The sequence below is a fragment of the Pangasianodon hypophthalmus genome, chromosome 9 (genome assembly GCF_027358585.1).
Source record: "Pangasianodon hypophthalmus isolate fPanHyp1 chromosome 9, fPanHyp1.pri, whole genome shotgun sequence".
Lineage (NCBI taxonomy): Eukaryota > Metazoa > Chordata > Actinopteri > Siluriformes > Pangasiidae > Pangasianodon > Pangasianodon hypophthalmus.
Genome location: NC_069718.1, coordinates 2909466 through 2927150, shown reverse-complemented (window position 1 = coordinate 2927150; position 17685 = coordinate 2909466). Strand labels below are relative to the sequence as shown.

General features: G+C 41.0%; 1 protein-coding gene and 1 pseudogene across 1 annotated transcript in view; one reads left to right on the top strand and one right to left on the bottom strand.

Annotated features, from left to right (window-relative positions):
• The window catches only part of LOC128317072 (CD276 antigen homolog), a 131284-nt gene that overhangs the window by 46617 nt on the left and 66982 nt on the right, over positions 1–17685 (top strand). The gene's annotated exons all lie outside the window — the stretch shown is intronic.
• On the bottom strand, positions 7268–9636 carry LOC117598028 (putative nuclease HARBI1; annotated as a pseudogene).

The window sequence follows — 17685 nt, the reverse complement described above, 5'->3', positions numbered from 1 at the left end:
CAGAAATCCAAACTTTCACACGAGCTTGAAACTTTTGTCTGGGCATGTTCTAGAAACAAAATTTATGCTACATGAACATTTATCAGACCAGTTATAAATAAACCTCTAAACTATACAAAGATCTACACTGCTCTTCAGGGCTACTTACTCCATCTTCTGCACTGCTTAGTAAGATGCTTTGACATTATATACTTTTCCTGCATCGTGGTTGCAGTATTATTGATCAGTGTTGAACTGTCATGGCTTTTATGTTATTGGTACTGCTATTATATTCAAGGAACTACGAGAATAAAGGCACCTTGATGGACAATTTGTAAGGAATAATGTGTAAGTTCAATGAACATGTGGCCAGGATTTTAATAAATATCATCAGGAATTAAATTTACAGTAGATTTACACTTCTTTTATAGTCTTTCTGTGAAAGAAAATATACTGTATACTGACTTTACACACTATACAGCCCAATGTACCATCACACCCATATGTGCTTCTTCCCCAAACTGTTGCCCCAAAGTCTGAAGCACACAATTGTATAGAATGTCTTTGTAAGCTGTAGCATTACAATTTCCCTTCACTGGAACTAAGAGACCCAAACCTGTTCCAGCATGACAATGCCCCTGTACACAAAGCGAGCTCCATGAAGACATGGTGTGTGAAGGTTGGAGTGGAAGAACTCGAGTGTCCTGCACAGAGCCCTGACCTCAACCCCACTGAACACCTTTGGGATGAACTGGAACACCGACTGAACCCCAGACCTCCTCGACATCCCAATATCAGTGCCTGACCTCACTAATGCTCTTGTAGCTGAATGATCACAAATCCCCACAGCCACGCTCCAACATCTAGAGGAAAGCCTTCCCAGAAGAGTGGAGCTTATTATAACAGCAAAGGGGGAATAAATCTGGAATGGGATGTTCAACAAGCACATATGGGTGTTTCCACAAACTTTTGGCTATACAGTGTGTTTCCATTATTGTTAGAATCAGAAGCATATCACTCAGTAAGTAAAGAAAATTGGATGTGATAGACTTTTACTTTAAATTCATTATCATTAGCTTCATCATGATTTTCAGTAAGCACTTTATCTTGGTCAGTGCCGCAGTGGATCTGGAGCCTATCCGGGGAACACTGGTGGTGAGGTGGGAATATACCCCAGATGGGACTACAGACACATTTATACATAGGGGCAATTTAGCGTAGCCAAACTCCTGACTGTTATGTTTTAGGAGGTTTGAGGTAATCAAAGAACCAGGATGAAACCCACAAGGAGAATACAGAGAGAAGATACACAGAAAATGCAGACCCTGGAGTGGTGAGGCTAGTTTTAAATTTTAGCTCAAAATGGTATACAGAAACTCTAAAATATAGGCTTTTTACACATTTCAAAGAGTGAGACAGGATTGTCCAATCACCCGTTATTTGTTTCTGCTGAACTCGACAATCACAGTTAGCAAAGAACATGTGAATAAAGATAGGTTTAAATGTAAATACTTTTTTAGTATTTTTAATCAATGCGAGAATGATTTAATACAGAACATTTCAATAAAGTCTCTTGTCACTTATTTAAACATTATAAAGGATATTTATGTTAGGTGGGTCGATATCATTTATCCCACCAAGTTATAGGTATGTAGATATACATAGTTTTCACTTTCTTTGTTATTCATTATATTACCCAGATTATAGACTACTCCAAAACATTCGTGGCAAGCTAAATTTTATTTTGTAAGTACAAGCAGACAATTTGTATATCAACTACAGATTATGTCCATCCTGTCATGGTCAAAGACAAAAAAGTAAGTATGTTTCCACTGTATTTTGGTGACAAACCTGGCATTTTCAGAGAGATAACAATAATTCTGAATTATGAAATCTACTAAAAGTACAGCACATTTGAAGCATGAGGAAACACTTGTGATAAATAGCATTTCATGAGAAAATTTCAAATTTAAAACAAATTTTAAAGAATGTCTATTGGCCAAATTACATTTACATTTACATTTATGGCATTTGGCAGACGCCCTTATCCAGAGCTACTTACAGAAGTGCTTTGAAGTCTCTATCAATAAATACATTCTGATACTGGTTCACTAGGTCACAAGCTAAGAACACCATCAGCCCAAGAACTCTGTTGGGGAGGTAATACAGTAACAAGCGCTCAGACAATACAAAGTTGTTGTTTTTTTAAAAAGTGCTATTTTAAGTACTTCAGGAAGAGGTAAATCTTTAGATGTCGTTTGAAGACTGCCAGTGACTCAGCTGTTCAACATCTAGGGGAAGTTCATTCCACCACCTAGGCACCAGAATAGAGAAGAGTCTTGATGCATTCCTTCCTTGTAACCTGAGAGATGGTGGGCCCAGTCGAGCAGTGCTAGAGGATCGGAGGGAGCGTGGTGCCATGCGGGATGTGATAAGTGCTTTGAGATAAGTGGGTGCTAGTACATTCTTGACTTTGTAGGCAAGCATCAGTGTATTAATCAGAATCAGAATCAGAATTAGCTTTATTCGCCAAGTGTGTGAGTAGACACACAAGGAATTTGTTGTGGTTTTTAAGGTGCTCTTGGTACATACATGCATACATGCACACATACATAAATCTGATGCAGCAGCTACAGGAAGCCAGTGGAGGGAGCGTGGCAATGGGGTGGTTTGGGAGAACTTGGGAATGTTGAAAACCAGTCGTGAAGCTGCATTCTGGATCAGTTGCAGAGGTCGAATGGCGCTCAGAGGCAGACCTGTCTGGAGTTAGTCGCAGTAGTCCAGTCTAAAAATGACAAGGGACTGAACAAGCACCTGTGTGGAAAGAAATGGACGAATTCTTCTGATGTTATAAAGGAGAAATTGGCATGAGCATGTCAGATTAGCGATGTGAGAGGAAAAGGACAGTTGATTGTCCATGGTTACCCAAGGTTGCATGCAGTAAGCGAAGGCGAGATCAGAGAGTTGCCCAGGGAGATCAAGATCCTGACGTGGGGATGAATCACCTGGGATGAACAGCAGTTCAGTTTTGCTGCTATTATGTTTCAGCTGATGAGCTGTCATCCATGATAAGATGTCTGCCAGACATGCTGAGATCTGAGCAGAAACATGAGTGTCTGAGGGAGGAAAGGGGAGGATGAGTTGAGTATCATCCGCATATCAGTGGCATGAAAGCCCATGTGAGGATATGACTGCACCAAGAGATCGAGTACAGAGGGAGAACAGAAGAGGACCAAGTACTGAGCCTTGTGGAACACCAGTGGAGAGCCTGCGGGGAGTAGACGTGGATCCCCTCTATGTCACCTGAAATGACCGACTTTACAGGTAGGAAGCAAACCATTGCCACGCTGCACCATGAATTCCAAGACTCATGTGGGTAAGCAAGAGAGTCTTCTGGTTGACTGCTGAAAAGTCAAGGAGGATGAGGACTGAAGACAGTTTGGCTGATCTAGCAGCATGTAGCTTCTCAGTGACGGCCAAAAGGGCAGTCTCTGTGGAGTGTGCTGTTTTGAAGCCAGACTGGTTAGGATCTTGGAGGTTGTTGTGTGAGAGATACAGAGACAGTTGATTATAGACAGTTCGTTCAAGGGTTTTGGAAAGAAAAGAGAGAAGTCAGTAGTTACTGGTGTCAGAGGGATCCAGAGTGGGTTTCTTCAGGATGGGAATAACCCTTGCTCTCTTGAATGAGGTTGGTACATGACCATATGTTACGGAGCCATTGGTGATAGTGGTGATGAAGGGGAGGAGGTCTTGAGAGATGGTCTGGAGAATTATGGAAGGGATTGGATCCAATGGGCAGGTGGTAGGATTGCAGGACAAGGTGACTTGCAGGATCTCTTCTGTTGCTAGGTTAGAAAAATGTGCCAGCAAAGGAGAAGGGGAATCCTCAGTGTGTAGTGTAGGGGTCAGAGTAGAAGTGAAGGTCTGGCAGATTTTTTCAATCTTCTCATCATAAAAGGTGGCAAAGTCTTCAGCAGTCAGGGAGGACGGAGCAGGAGGAGGCAGTGGGTTGAGTAGTGAAGAAAAGATGTTGTGGAGCTTGTGAGGATCTTGTGCATAGGTTTCCAGCTTTTCCCTGTAGAAGGCAGTCTTAACAGAAGTCACTTCAGATGAGAATTTGGACAGGAGATCGCGGTAAGAGGCAAGATCTGTGTCAAGCTGTGATTTCTTGCACTTTCTCTCTGTTGTTCTTAATTCTCTCCGATTGCTGCTTAACACATCCGATACTCAAGGAACAGGGCAGGAACTCTTCCTGGGTTTAGAAGATAGAGGGTCGAGGAAGTCCATGGATGAGGAAAGTGAGGAGAGGAAAGTGTCTGTGGCTAACTCCAATGCTAGAGAGGAAAAGGATTCAGGGCCAGGAAGGAATGATAGGGTGCAGGAAGCTAAAGAGGAAGGGGAGATAGAGTGGGGGTTTCTACGAGTGGGAGAGATCACACAATTTATTGATTTTTTAAAGTGAAAAGAAGTAAACTGCTGCAGCAAACTATTTTAAACAAGTAGAACTCAATTGTATTTGTGGCGTGTGCAAAATTTTGGACACGCTTGTATTCTCGGAGCATAAAGTTATTAATTTTAAGTCCTTAGGCAGGTCAAGAATTGTCATTGCGAATAACAACAACAACAACAACAATAATAATAATAATAAGAAGAAGAAGAAGAAGAAGAAGAAGAATTTCTCTGACTCTTCAAACTTTGTTAATGCTCCTCTAAGCAGCTGATTAAGGATCTGAAAATGAATCTAACTGATGCCTACAAAGCAGAGAAAAGCTATAAATAGATTTAAAAAAGAAAAAAAGCTTCCAGTTTGTATTTTCTGTCCGAACTGTCAATATAGAAATGTCAGTTAAAGAGGAACTGTGGAAGTCAAGGCATGATCTGGAAGACCATGAAAACTCTCAGATATGAGAACTGCCTGTATGCTGGCCAGAAAAGCAAAGCAAAATCCCCCATATGACACTAAGGACCTGCAGGAAGGTTTAGTTGACTATTTGGAGAAAAAAGGAGCAGCACTTGCCAACTGTTAGGCATGGGGTGAATCTGTTATGCTTTGGGGATATGTGGCAGCCAGTGGCACAGGAACCATTATGCAGGTAGATGGAAGAATGTATTCCAGTAAATATCAGCAAATTCTCGAAGCAAATGTGGCACAGTCATGCAACTGAAGCTGAAAAGAGATTTGATTCTACAACAGGACAATAATCCAAAACATACCTCAAAATCCACCATGAACTACTTCAATAACAGCTTTTGGAATGGCCCTCATATTCCCCTGACTTAAACATCATTGAAAATATATAAAGTAGATATTAAACATGCTGTGCATGCAAGACGGCCCAAAAATATCTCAGAACTAGAAACATTCTGCAAGGAAGAGTGGGTGAAAATTCAATAGTACAATGATACAATAGTAATTACAAAAGTTAATGTTGAAATAGTACATGTAATTACTTGAGAAATTAAATGAACAATAAGAACATATATTGAAAGAAAAAAAAAAATAATATTGTTAAACAGATGACAGTGATCTTTGAAATGTGTTATTATTTTTTTTATAATAATTATAAGTAAATACATCCAAAAAGGTATACGCTTGATATTGGACGAAGTAATCTAAATGAGTCCTAGAGACATTTCGTAACGAGGGACCCCAGGTAACAAGTGCCTTTAACTCATTTGTAATCTGAATAAATTTAGCTATTTAAACATGTCCATTAAAGGCAACTCCACAGTAAAAACTTGACCTAGTGAGCATTAGCTAGCTAGTTCATAGATGTAGATTTTAGGGATGCATATTTTGTTAAAGCAATAAAAATTAGGCATGTTGGGTAACTAGCCAGCAGAGCCTGTTAAAGTCTTAGGTCGCACACCAACTTAGCATTATGTTCATGAACATGTTTCTTGTCGAAGAGCAAGAGATTATGCGGAAGTATGAGGAAATTGAAACGACGCTAACAACAAAAAGTGACACTGTTGCGGCTGCCAGAGCTCGGGAAAATTGCTGGCAGAACATTGCAGGATTGTGTAAATGCGTAAGTTTACTTTTATAGGCTCACAATGAAAATAAACTTATTGAAAACTGATAACCAACATGTTTTATGTAATTTCGTTTAATATAAATGAAAATAGTTTTCAGTTAGTATTTAACTTGTTTTCATCTAGTATTTAATTGATTTAGTTTTTAACTAGATTTAGTATTTAACTCGTTCTTTGTAATACTTAGATGCAACCCAAACTCCAAATGATTCTGGCAGCAGATTAAAATGAAATTCAAAATCATCATTCAAAGTGGTGAGTAAGTGCAATGTGCTCTTTATTGTCCTTGTGTCTGCTGTAGCAAAGAGAAAAAAGTGTGAATTAAAGAAAACGGGGGAGGGCCACCTCCTCAGGAATAGGCAGTGGCAGAAGAGTTGGCCCTGTGCAACAGCCAGGGGCGATCTATCATGGATGGCATTAAAGGCAGTGTGTCTTCAGATCCAGGTGCTGACTCCTCCAAACAGGCTATTTTTTTTTTTTTTTTTACAGGGTATATGTACATGAATTTGACTTTGATCCTTTTTAAAATTTATTCTAAGATGCAAGCACATATGACTTAGTGAATGTATTTTTCAATTGGGTAAGTTCAGTTACCTTGTTGGAGCCAACACATGTAGAGTCTCATACAGAGATTAGTATCAAGCACACAACATACCATATGAGAACTTGCTATTGCTGGTGTATTAATTGCATGGCCTTATTTGGTTAATAGGGTGAAGCTTGTGAGGAGGACACATTATTACTGTGCTCAGATAGTTGCAGAGGTAAATGTACTTTAAGCTATAACACATTTCAATGAGAGTTAATGCCTTTTCAATCATGTCTATTCTATTATAGGATTATTCAGAACTGTATCTTCCACCTGAACCCACTTCATCCCACAACTTCCCAGGACAAAGAAAAAGGGTAATACATGTTTCCACATACAATATTACAGCTGTGTACAATAAAATTCTAACCAATATATTATTTCTTCAGGTGGAAACAGACTCTATCAGAGCCATTTATAAGAGGAATCATCAGGATTGGACTGCAAGCTCAACAGGACTAAGAGATTAAAGTACTGCAGACGAAGAAACTGAAATTACAAACTGAGGAGTTGGAATACTAAAAGATGGTATGTGAAGCTATGGTTATGAATTAATGCAGTGTTTTAGTATGAAGGATAATGCATTTACAATTTTTTAAGCAATGTGAAAATCAATAAAACACTGGGACTCCCAAATATGTGTACTGTGCTCTTTATTAAAAATTAACTGAAATATTGTGCTGTGATTGCGTCTCTGACTGCTCTGCCAGCTGGATGGTCCAATGTAATGGGGTCAACCTCATCAGGGCGGAGTTGGTGGTTTGGTGGCACTCGCTCTTTTCTGATAGTGGCTATATCATGCAAGATTGCACATGCAGCCACTATCTGGGATGTATTGTGCCTTCAGAATGCCAAAAGTGTTTTCAATTCTACCCTGGTTCTGCTGTGGGCCACACTGAAATTTTGCTCAGGGTCAGGATAGGGGTCATCAAAAACCACTGACATGCGTAACCCCTGTCTCCAACGAACACGCCATCAAATAGTCCTGTCAATAAGTATAAAAGAGAAATTAGAAGTGTACATATAGTTCCATTGTTGAAAGGGTTGTGTTTTTGTTTTTTGTCCCCTAGACCTGAATTAATGCAGACTCCCAGAAAATTCTTGAATCATGCACAGAGCCAGGCCACCTAGCATCCAAGCTTGTGATCATGTAGTGATGGTCACAAGTCATCTGCGATTACCAGGTATGTCAGTGTTACAGGTGGCATGACTATAATTAAAATCATACGACTTGATAAGAATCTGATCAGTCAAAGACAAATGAAAAGGCATATTGAATAGTCTGCATCTGAACAATGAGGGTGTGAGTGGATTTCCTATTCACAAAATCAGACTCATGCTTACCTAGGGCTGCAGAAATTGCAACATGTGTGCAATCTATGGCACCAGTGACCATAGGGAATCCTTTTCAAGATCATAGGTTAAGTAACATTAAGATCTTTAACATATGATCATTCTTAATAGGTAGGCCGCATATTAAATCAACTTACCACCAAAAAACCCTCTTTAATAGCCAGTGTGTCTAAATTGCCAGGAAAAACAATGAATACACCCATTTATCTCTGCATTGCAATGACCACTTTTTGTACTGCTAAGCAGACTGTATGCTTGCTGACGTTCTCAGCATCACCCACTGCATGCAAATATGTATCACTCACAAAGAACCGCAAAGCAATACATATTACAATTTGCGGTACAGTAAGAGCGTGGCTTCAGCATGTCAGATTTTTAATGTGTGGCTCAAGAAACTGGCATAGATAAACTATACCATCTGCCAAAAATGGATATCTTTCATATAGATGGTGATTGAGAAAGGCCAGGGGATTATACTAAAGGCACCTTTTATTGATAATGACCCAGATGCAACCTTAATTTTGACTTTAATATTGACCTTAATACCTTTAATATTGGCAATACTCAGAATCAGTTTAATCTGCAAACTCTGAAAGAATAAACTTTGAAGGGATGTAAGATATCTGAGGTGAGTAAATTATGACTTTCTTAATAATTGTAACATTATTGCACTGGAATCTAACCCTGCACTGTAATCCAACTCAGGCCTCCGTGTATGGGGGACCTGTGCAAAACAAGTAATCCACTAACCAGTACTTAATACATAGGGCCCAAGTGCAGAGCAAATAGGTACAAACAGAAGAAAATCTAGAAGAAGAAAAGACTACTTATAAACTGTAGGAATGCCAGGGGAAAAACCTCTGACTGTTGGCTACAGGGAGCTAACCAGAAAACAAGAGTTTTTTTATTTTTACTTCTTTTCTTTTCTCAAAGGAAGGAACTCAAGAGGCAAGGTCAACCTAGCACAGAGGAAGGACTAGAGTATAGTGCTAGTTTTCAACCAACAGAAATTACCAGCCAAATCTTTTGCCAGGATTCTGAAACAAAGACTGAGCAGCTGAGAGCCTGCATCTTCTGCTTAAGAAGCCAGGAGGCCAGGTGTGGCTCATTGCTCCTGATTACTTCAGAGCGGTCCTGTGCCTCCCTCTGGTGGATGAAGATGCAGCCCCAGACTGGGCGGTTACAATAATAACCAGAATAATGGGGACCAGTCCAATGGACAACATTATCTCAGAATGAGATCCAACTTGATGATGGTTGAATCACCAAGATAAGAAATAGTAATATTTTGCCTATTATTTGAAGAATACTTGTTTTAGATCTAATTAAGTTAATCCGCTGATAGTTTGTAGAACTCTTTTGTGATGAGAGAAACACTGTCCACCCTATGGAGTAAGCCCAGCAGCCTTCCGGAGAAACTTCATTTCTGCTGCCAGTACTCACAACCTTGTCTTTTAGTCACTACCCACAGCTCATGACCACAGGTGAAGACAGAGATGTAGATTTGCTGGTAAACAGAGAGTTTTGTCCAGAGACCAGGTACAGTGACTGTAATGCTGCTGCTGCTGACTCGATCTGTTTGTCAATCTCATGCTATTTTTCCATTACTTGTGAGTAACATCCCCAAATACTGAAATCTGTCCCCTCACTTGAAGGGAACATCTCATGGCCTTGGACATGTAGGCGCTGATTTTCATTCCACCTCACACTCAGCAGCAAAACACTCAAATGCCCATTTCGGGTGGTGCCGAGAGAACAATATCATCTACAAATAACAGGAATTTTACCTTTATGAAAATGTGGAAACACACTCACTTAATTAAATAATTTATTAAGCTAATTACTACCCATTATCAGGTCATTGTCTCACACACCTGTCAAATAAAATCTTTTGCATTTCACTGCCTCCCACATGACATCATAGCTCAGTTACCGGTTAATTGCAGAAACTTCTAATTCTGGATAGTTTGATTAGCTTCTTTAATGTAAAATTACACTGGACAACAATTTTTTTTTTTTTTTACACAAAAGTGTTGCTACCACAGAGCTGTTTGCTGATCATGACAGAGCTCTTCGAACTGAATTCAATTCAATTCCATTTTATTTGTATAGCGCTTTTAACAATGGACATTGTCACAAAGCAGCTTTACAGAAATAAATGGATTCAAATATATATATATATATATATATATATATATATATATATACTGTAATGGCTTGGGACTGCGATTGCTATATATATATATATATATATATATATATATATATATATATATATATATATATATATATATATATATATATATATATATATATAGCAATCGCAGTCCCAAGCCATTACAGTACAGCTCCCCATATGTGATCCCCAAGCCATCTCCACAGCCCCCAGGTGGCACCATCCCCGACAATCCAAACGATTCTTCAGGCCGTCCATATAGGGCCACCACCAGGAGCAGCGAGCGATCTCAACCAATGAGAACTCCAACCAGAAGTAGGGTATCACAATGAGTCAGGCAGGTCCGGGGAGCAGAAGGGGTCAGGATCACTGGTATCTCAGAAGTAGCATGTGTAGCTCGACAGAGAGTGAGGGAGAGAGAGAGAGATGGAGAAGGACTGCCCTCGGAATGCAGATAATTCGCTCTTTAAAAAGTCTGCTAGGGGATCCATCAGGTGGATTCGGGATGGGCCTCTTGTATTTGTGAAGTGGATGGACACACGGGAGGTGTCTGTCTGTTCTACCATCCATTCTGCTTATACAGGAGACACTGTGCAGAGGAGAGTGAAATCACAAGGTACATGGAGGACAAAGACATTTCCATGTCCTGCACCTGTGACTGCATACAACCAGCACATGGGGGGTGTTGACCTGTCTGATCAGCTGTTACAGTACTACACTGCATAGCACAACACAATGAAGTGGTACAGAAAGATTTTTCTACACTTCTTGTGTCACGGACTTGGTCTTCCTTCTTGACTCTCTGTGCTGTGGTCCACCCTATATTCGCACCAACTCCCCTGAGATCCGAAAGACACTGACTGCATGCCGGGCTCTCTGGCCGAAGTCGTGATCCCCCAATGAATACATGGACACAACTGGTTGTTGATGTAACTCTGTTTACTGGTAAAGAAAATAAATCATCCACTGAGTGGTTATATTCCGCTGCAGACAGAGATTATCCACAGCGTGCACTACTCTTTGCAACTGCTGTGTTGCCTAATAACAGAGTATTAACATGAAGTACATATAATCCAACATTAGCATCACAACATGTGAATACGCTTTGCATGAAATGTAACAATCGTAATAACACACACAACCATATACAAAAGGACATACCTGGTAAAGAAAATAAATCATCCCCTGAGTGGATATATTCCGCTGCAGACAGAGATTATCTAAATAAAATATAAAATAAAATTAACAACCCTGAGGCCTTTCTAACGAGCGTGCTATCCAATAAAAGTTCACAAAAGGCCATATAAGTTATAAAATATACGTTAATTCTCGAGTTAAATCGTCAAAAGATTAGCTAAACTAAATCATAAACCTAAAATACTTAAAAACTTGACTTAATTTGCAGTATAATCAAACAAATGTCACCAAATCAAGACGGAGCACGAATATACATACCCACAGCGTGCACTACTCTTTGCAACTGCTGTGGTACGTCATCCTCCGTCTAAACATTTTTCCTGTCTGCAGTCCCCACAAAAAACCACACGAGGGCACTACTACAGAATAAAATTAACTGCTGCTGATTTCAGAAGAATTCACATTAATTAAATAAAAAAATTGAATTAAAATCCTAACTCTGTTACACTTGGACATTATCTTATATTTCTTTTGTCCTCACATTCTTTCTTGTAGCACTTCCCTCTCAGTCACATACCTGACTGAAAGGCTCATTATGCAGCTCATTAGGCGGGTCTTTGTCTTCTCAGGTGTGAATCACAGCATTATGCATGATCATTCACGCCCCCTCGCATATGGACTTTCTATACAAAAGTGTCTTCGAAAATTTAAATCAATATATTGTTTTCTCTGAATGAGTGAGCAGGATGATTTTCATGTCATTTTGAAGCAAAAACTCTAGGCTACAAGATCCAGTTCTCAAAAGTCTTGTGGACAAATGTTTTGAATGAGTTTTATGGCCTTATTTCAGTAACTTTTTTGTTGTTTTTTTCAATAACCATGCATAACTGTTATTTTCTCCAAAATACAAACTTGTACATATATGCTGCTCACATATTATTGTAGCCCAGTTTGTGCTGAGTACAGTGCAATCAGACTTTAGCCATTTATATTTTTATAAGCAAATGAAAAATGCACAAATGTCAGGGCATGTCAAAACTTCTCCAGGACCCCAAAACACCCTCAGACCCCAGAGGGTTAAGCTGGAGTCTGTCATCTGGCTTTGCTGAAACATACAACTGTGTGTCATCAGTTTAACAGTGGAAGCTAATACCACGTTTAAGAATAATTTTGCCCAGAGGTTGCATATATAAAGAAAAGAGCAGTGGGCCTAAAACAGAGCCTTGTGGGACACCAAACTTTACCTTAGTATGCAAAGAGAAATCACCATTTACATCTACAAACTGATAACGATCAGTCAAATAAGACCTGAGCCAGGGAAGGGCTGTTCCTTTAATGCCTACTACATTTTCTAGTCTATCAAGGAGAATAGCATGATCAATGGTATCAAAAGCTGCACTAATGTCAAGCAGCACAAGCAAGGAGACACAACCCTGATCAGAGGCCAGAAGTAAGTCATTTACCACATTAACCAGCGCTGTCTCTGTGCTATGATGAAGCCTAAACCCTGACTGATACATTTCATGAATGTTATTCCTATGTAAGTATGATCATTGCTGCTGTGCTACAAACTTTTCTAGGATCTTGGAGATAAAGGGAAGGTTTGATATTGGTCTATAGTTAGACAGCTGACAGGGGTCAAGGTCAGGTTTTTTAATCAAGGGCTTGATAAATGCTAGTTTAAAAGATTTAGGTACATAGCCAATGCTAAGGGAAGAATTGATTATCTTTAAAAGAGGTTTGATTGTTTCAGGAATTATCTTTTTGAAGAAACAAGTAGGTAAAGGATCTAGTATACAGATCACAAATATGAACACAAATATAAAAAAAAGAACTAACCCCCTTTCATCAAACTGCATTTTGACAGTTCTATCGTCCAATCAGAGTGCGCCACGTCACGAATTCCCTCCCCTTTTTATCCAATCAGAGCGCACAGTGGCGGAAAGTCCCGCCCCCCTTTCTACCGATGAGATTCTTCTTTTTTTCCAGATGTCCTGCCCCAATGCCCCTCCCTAATTTTTGTGGGTCCGTTCACACGCATCTGTGTTCTGTGCGGGGGTCCGTTCACGCGCTTCAACTCCCTTTCTCTCTCACCCCCTAACCCCCCGGTCTGGGGTCCGTGCAAATTATCCGGCCAGCGCACGAGGTCGGATTTCAGGCGGCTAGTGTCATGCCGTTCCGCTCTTAAACTTTTTTTTTTCCCCTTTTCCCGTGTATTGTGTGATTTGAGATCTTTTATTAATACTTTATTTATTTATTTTTGAAACATAAACGGTATCCCTGTTATATGCAAAAAGAGGATTAATGGCCCATCATGGGTGTTCTATTATCAGTGAGACTATTATTTCGATTTTTCAAGATTCTGACAAAGACGGCCCGTCGAAAACCAATGCGTATCTTCGCCGCACTCAAGCACCACCGGCGGGTCCGTTGTGCGAGGAATGGCCTCTGGATTTCTGCGGACAGGTTGGACGATGGGGCTATATGTTTAGATACGAAACCAGGGAATTGCAGCTTTATCAGGTGAAGTGTGGAGAGAGACCGTGGGTCTCGACGTGTCTAGCCTCGTTATCCTCTAATGACTGGGGTGTGTTAAAGAAGGTTGTCCTTGAGAATTTTGACAAGGATGAAGGAAAATGGAGAGGGAACGGGAGGGCCTCTCTCCTGGAGACTTTTCCCAGCACCCCGGAGGTTTCAGAGCGAAAAGTCAGGTTTATGGCTATCTGGATGACTAGAGCCTCAGGCACAGCGCGCTGGTTCTACAGGGCCAGTCACTGTGTGGAGAACATGGAGAGAGAAGGGGTATGTAAAAATCCCAGAGAGTACTTTGTCCTGGATCTTTTCAGCTTGGACTGTGGTGTTTTTCATAGCATGTTGGACGTGCCGCTTGTAACGTGGAGGGAAAAGATGGGTGAGATTGACTATAAAATTACTTCGCTCTTTCGCAGCTGTGGTGAGTGGAACGAAGCCCTGAGCGATGAAAAAATGAGCCATTGTTGAACACGTGCGCACACTCGCCCTCAACACGGATCGTATTACGGGGGGTGTCTGGCTCTACTTCGTTTTATGGTATAAAAGAAAGAGAGAGAGAGAGAGAAAGAGAAATATGGAAAACTGCTGTGAACGCACGCTCAAGAGAATCAGGCCTACCCGGATCGTGTTGAGGGGGATAGAAGAAGAAGAAGACGGAATGTCCGACCATCCTTCAGAGTTACGCCGTTCCTTTGCCACCGACCCCTCCCCCGACCCCTGAGTTCTCGCAACAGCTTTCACCCCCTCGCTCCGAGGAACCTGTCGTCTCTGGGAGCGAGGAGACTGTCGTCTCGGAGCACGCTGACGAGGATCCTGCGGGGATGGACGTTCAGGACATTCCTTCGAATGAGAACTCACCCTGCGGATCGGATGACACGTTGCCGACGTTCATCGACGACCCTGATGCGCCGCTCTCATGCTGATTGAAGAGGATCGAGTTTTTCAAATGTCTGGAATCAGCGGTGCTTCATTTACTCAACAAGGTTCTGAGAATATACGCCGAAGCCAAACGCAACGGCTGTCAGATCAGTCATCCTAGCCAGAGACAGCACACGTGCTTGCTCGACCCACCCAACGACATATATCAGACCTGCTTTCACGGTGTGATGTGGATGCTGTGGAACTCACTGTTCGTCCAAGCCATTGAGAAATATATGGAGAGCTACGGATTTTACGAGACATGCGAGGGCGACGTAATTGGGCCAGCAGCAGAGGTTCTTTTGCTGGGGTATAGATCAGGAGGATCGATCTACAAGCGCATCTACCGAATGTACAATGAAATCAAACCTGACGAGGAGAGAATAGAGCGTTTCATAAAGCTGGTCATGGACTGCCACTATTCCTGTTAACTTGATTTTATTCCATGCCATCATATATGCATTTATTCAGTGTGTTTTTTGCAGCTACTTCTTATATTTTATTCTATACTATTATATATTCGATTATTCAGTGTGTTTTTTTTGCTGTGCTGCTAGCTATTATATACGCTTGTAGTTTGATTTTATTGCTGACATGTATATGTATACAGTTTTTGCACGCGTGTGTTTGATTTTATTCTATACTGTTATATATTCGATTATTCAGTATGTTTTTTTTGCTGCTACCTCTTATATTTTATTCTATACCATTATATATTCAATTATTCAGTGTGTTTTTGCAGCTACTATGCGGTACTCTGGGCCATTCAATCTTGGTTCAAACTTTGTTTATGATAAAACATTAATAACGTTTGTGTGTGTGTGTGTATAAAAAAAAAAGTCGAATAAAAAGTCTGAATAAAGAATCATGCCTTTCTCTGTGTGTATAAAAAAAAAGTTGAATAAAAAGTCTGAATAAAGAATCATGCCTTTCTCTGTGTGTATAAAAAAAAAAAAGTTGAATAAAAAGTTGTAGTAACGCGGAGCCATCAGTTCTGTATCTTATGTCTTTATTAACAATACCTGAAGACATGAAAATAAGCTGCCCAAGCTAACAACATTATTGCTTTTTTTCTGACACATGCACCTGCTTGCTCCTCACTTCCTGCGAACATGAAAATCCCCTTACAACTACCTACTACTGCCATCTAGTGGGTAACTGAACCATAAACCCACTTTACTACAAGAGTCTGAATAAAGAATCTCGCCTCTCTCTGTGTGTATAAAAAGAATTTGAATCTCAATCCTCGCCTTTTTCTCTCATTTCGGTTTGGCCATGTCCGTGAAGCGTGCGATGGAAAAAGTTGAGTTGCAAAAAGTAAAAGCGGACGGGGGCAAAGTCTACCACGTGGAGGAGATTCTGAAGAGGTGTACGGTCAGGGGCGAAAATCAGGTCTTTGTACGGTGGAAAAACTGGCCCGAGAAATTCAACAGCTGGATCAGAGAGAGCGATTTAAAAAATATATAAAAAGTGGACAACGTCCGCGAGGGTTCATCATTTCCCAGTCATGTACGGGCAGAAACACGGGGGTTTTTACATCACCCTGCCATCCAACGCCAGCCTCGATGTTTTTAAAGATAACAAAATCTCCAGTTACCGCGTGGATCTGGCCCAGCATATCGATCTGGAAGGGGAATGGGAGGTCGCCTTGATGGAGATTTCCTATCCTCATACGTGGTATACCGTACCCGAAGAACGAGCATACTATGAATATAAGTTTAAACCAGAAACCCTGGAGATGAAGAGCAAGGTCCGTCGTCACAAATTCCCAATGGGTGTTTTTGCTAACTTGGGACAGTTCAAAACGGAGATGGAGGCTTCGTTTAGAAAAATCAACTCCGATATTTACCTGTCCTACAACAATTATCTGAGGAAATTCGATTTCCAAGCGGGCAGTCAGACCCGTGCGGTTTTACCCACCGCTCGCTTACATTATGGGTGTGAGACCGGGAGAATGGATAGAATTCGATCTTCGAAACATCGAGAACATAAAGATTGAGATAGAATTAAAACGGATCAGAACCAAGAGGTTGAATTTACTTACGGGAAGGTCATCGTGACGCTTCACTTTAGACCGAAAACATACGGTGTATGAATCTATATAAAATCCATCCTTTAACGTGACCGTCATTCAATCTCAGGCCTGAGGGGATGAAGCTACGTTCGAGGGTGTCGGAGAACGAATTAAAAAATAAAATGGCTCGGGTACTAGCGATGGAAGACCCTCACAGATTCGTCCGTTACTACGAAAATCAGGCCGGAGGCGATTTAGGAGGATTTTACGGAGCCCCTGTAATGTACGGTCGCGGTATTGGCTCGATATTCTCAAAACCGTTTCGTTTCATATCTCCCCTGCTGAAAAAAAGGGTTCGACATTGCCAAACCCCATCTTAAAACGGCCGCCACCCGTATCGCTACGGACGCGGTTGGTAGAGTTGTGGGGAAAATGTCAATCTTCGACAATTGGAAAAAACAAGAGGGGTCAGGGGGCATTGTGGTTTTGTCGTGAAGGGTGAGGAGACGACCTCCGGGGGAGCGCCTCTCGTCGAGTTCTAATAAATGTTCGATGGGTGAGAAGAAGAAAACAATCGGCAGAAGCGGTCGCTCAAAGAGGAAACCCTCCCAGAGCTCCGATATATTTTAACCGACGTAGGGGAAATTCGAACAAAAAACATGGCTCTCTTGCATCAGAAATCCCTCGAGTACACGCTGCGTGAGTTGGATCTATTTTCTGCACCTATGACACAGCTTTCGATCGAAGATAAAATATACACCAAAATCTCCCCCGTGTCTGCCATCACGGACATGGGGCCCATCGAGTTTTTCATCCCCAGAGATGGGGAAAAGTATCTGGAACTGAATGACACCATGTTGCATCTCCGCGTGAAAATCACCAACGCCGATGGCACGGACCTTGCCGACGCAGCGGCGGTAGGGCTCATCAATTACCCTCTGAATACGATAT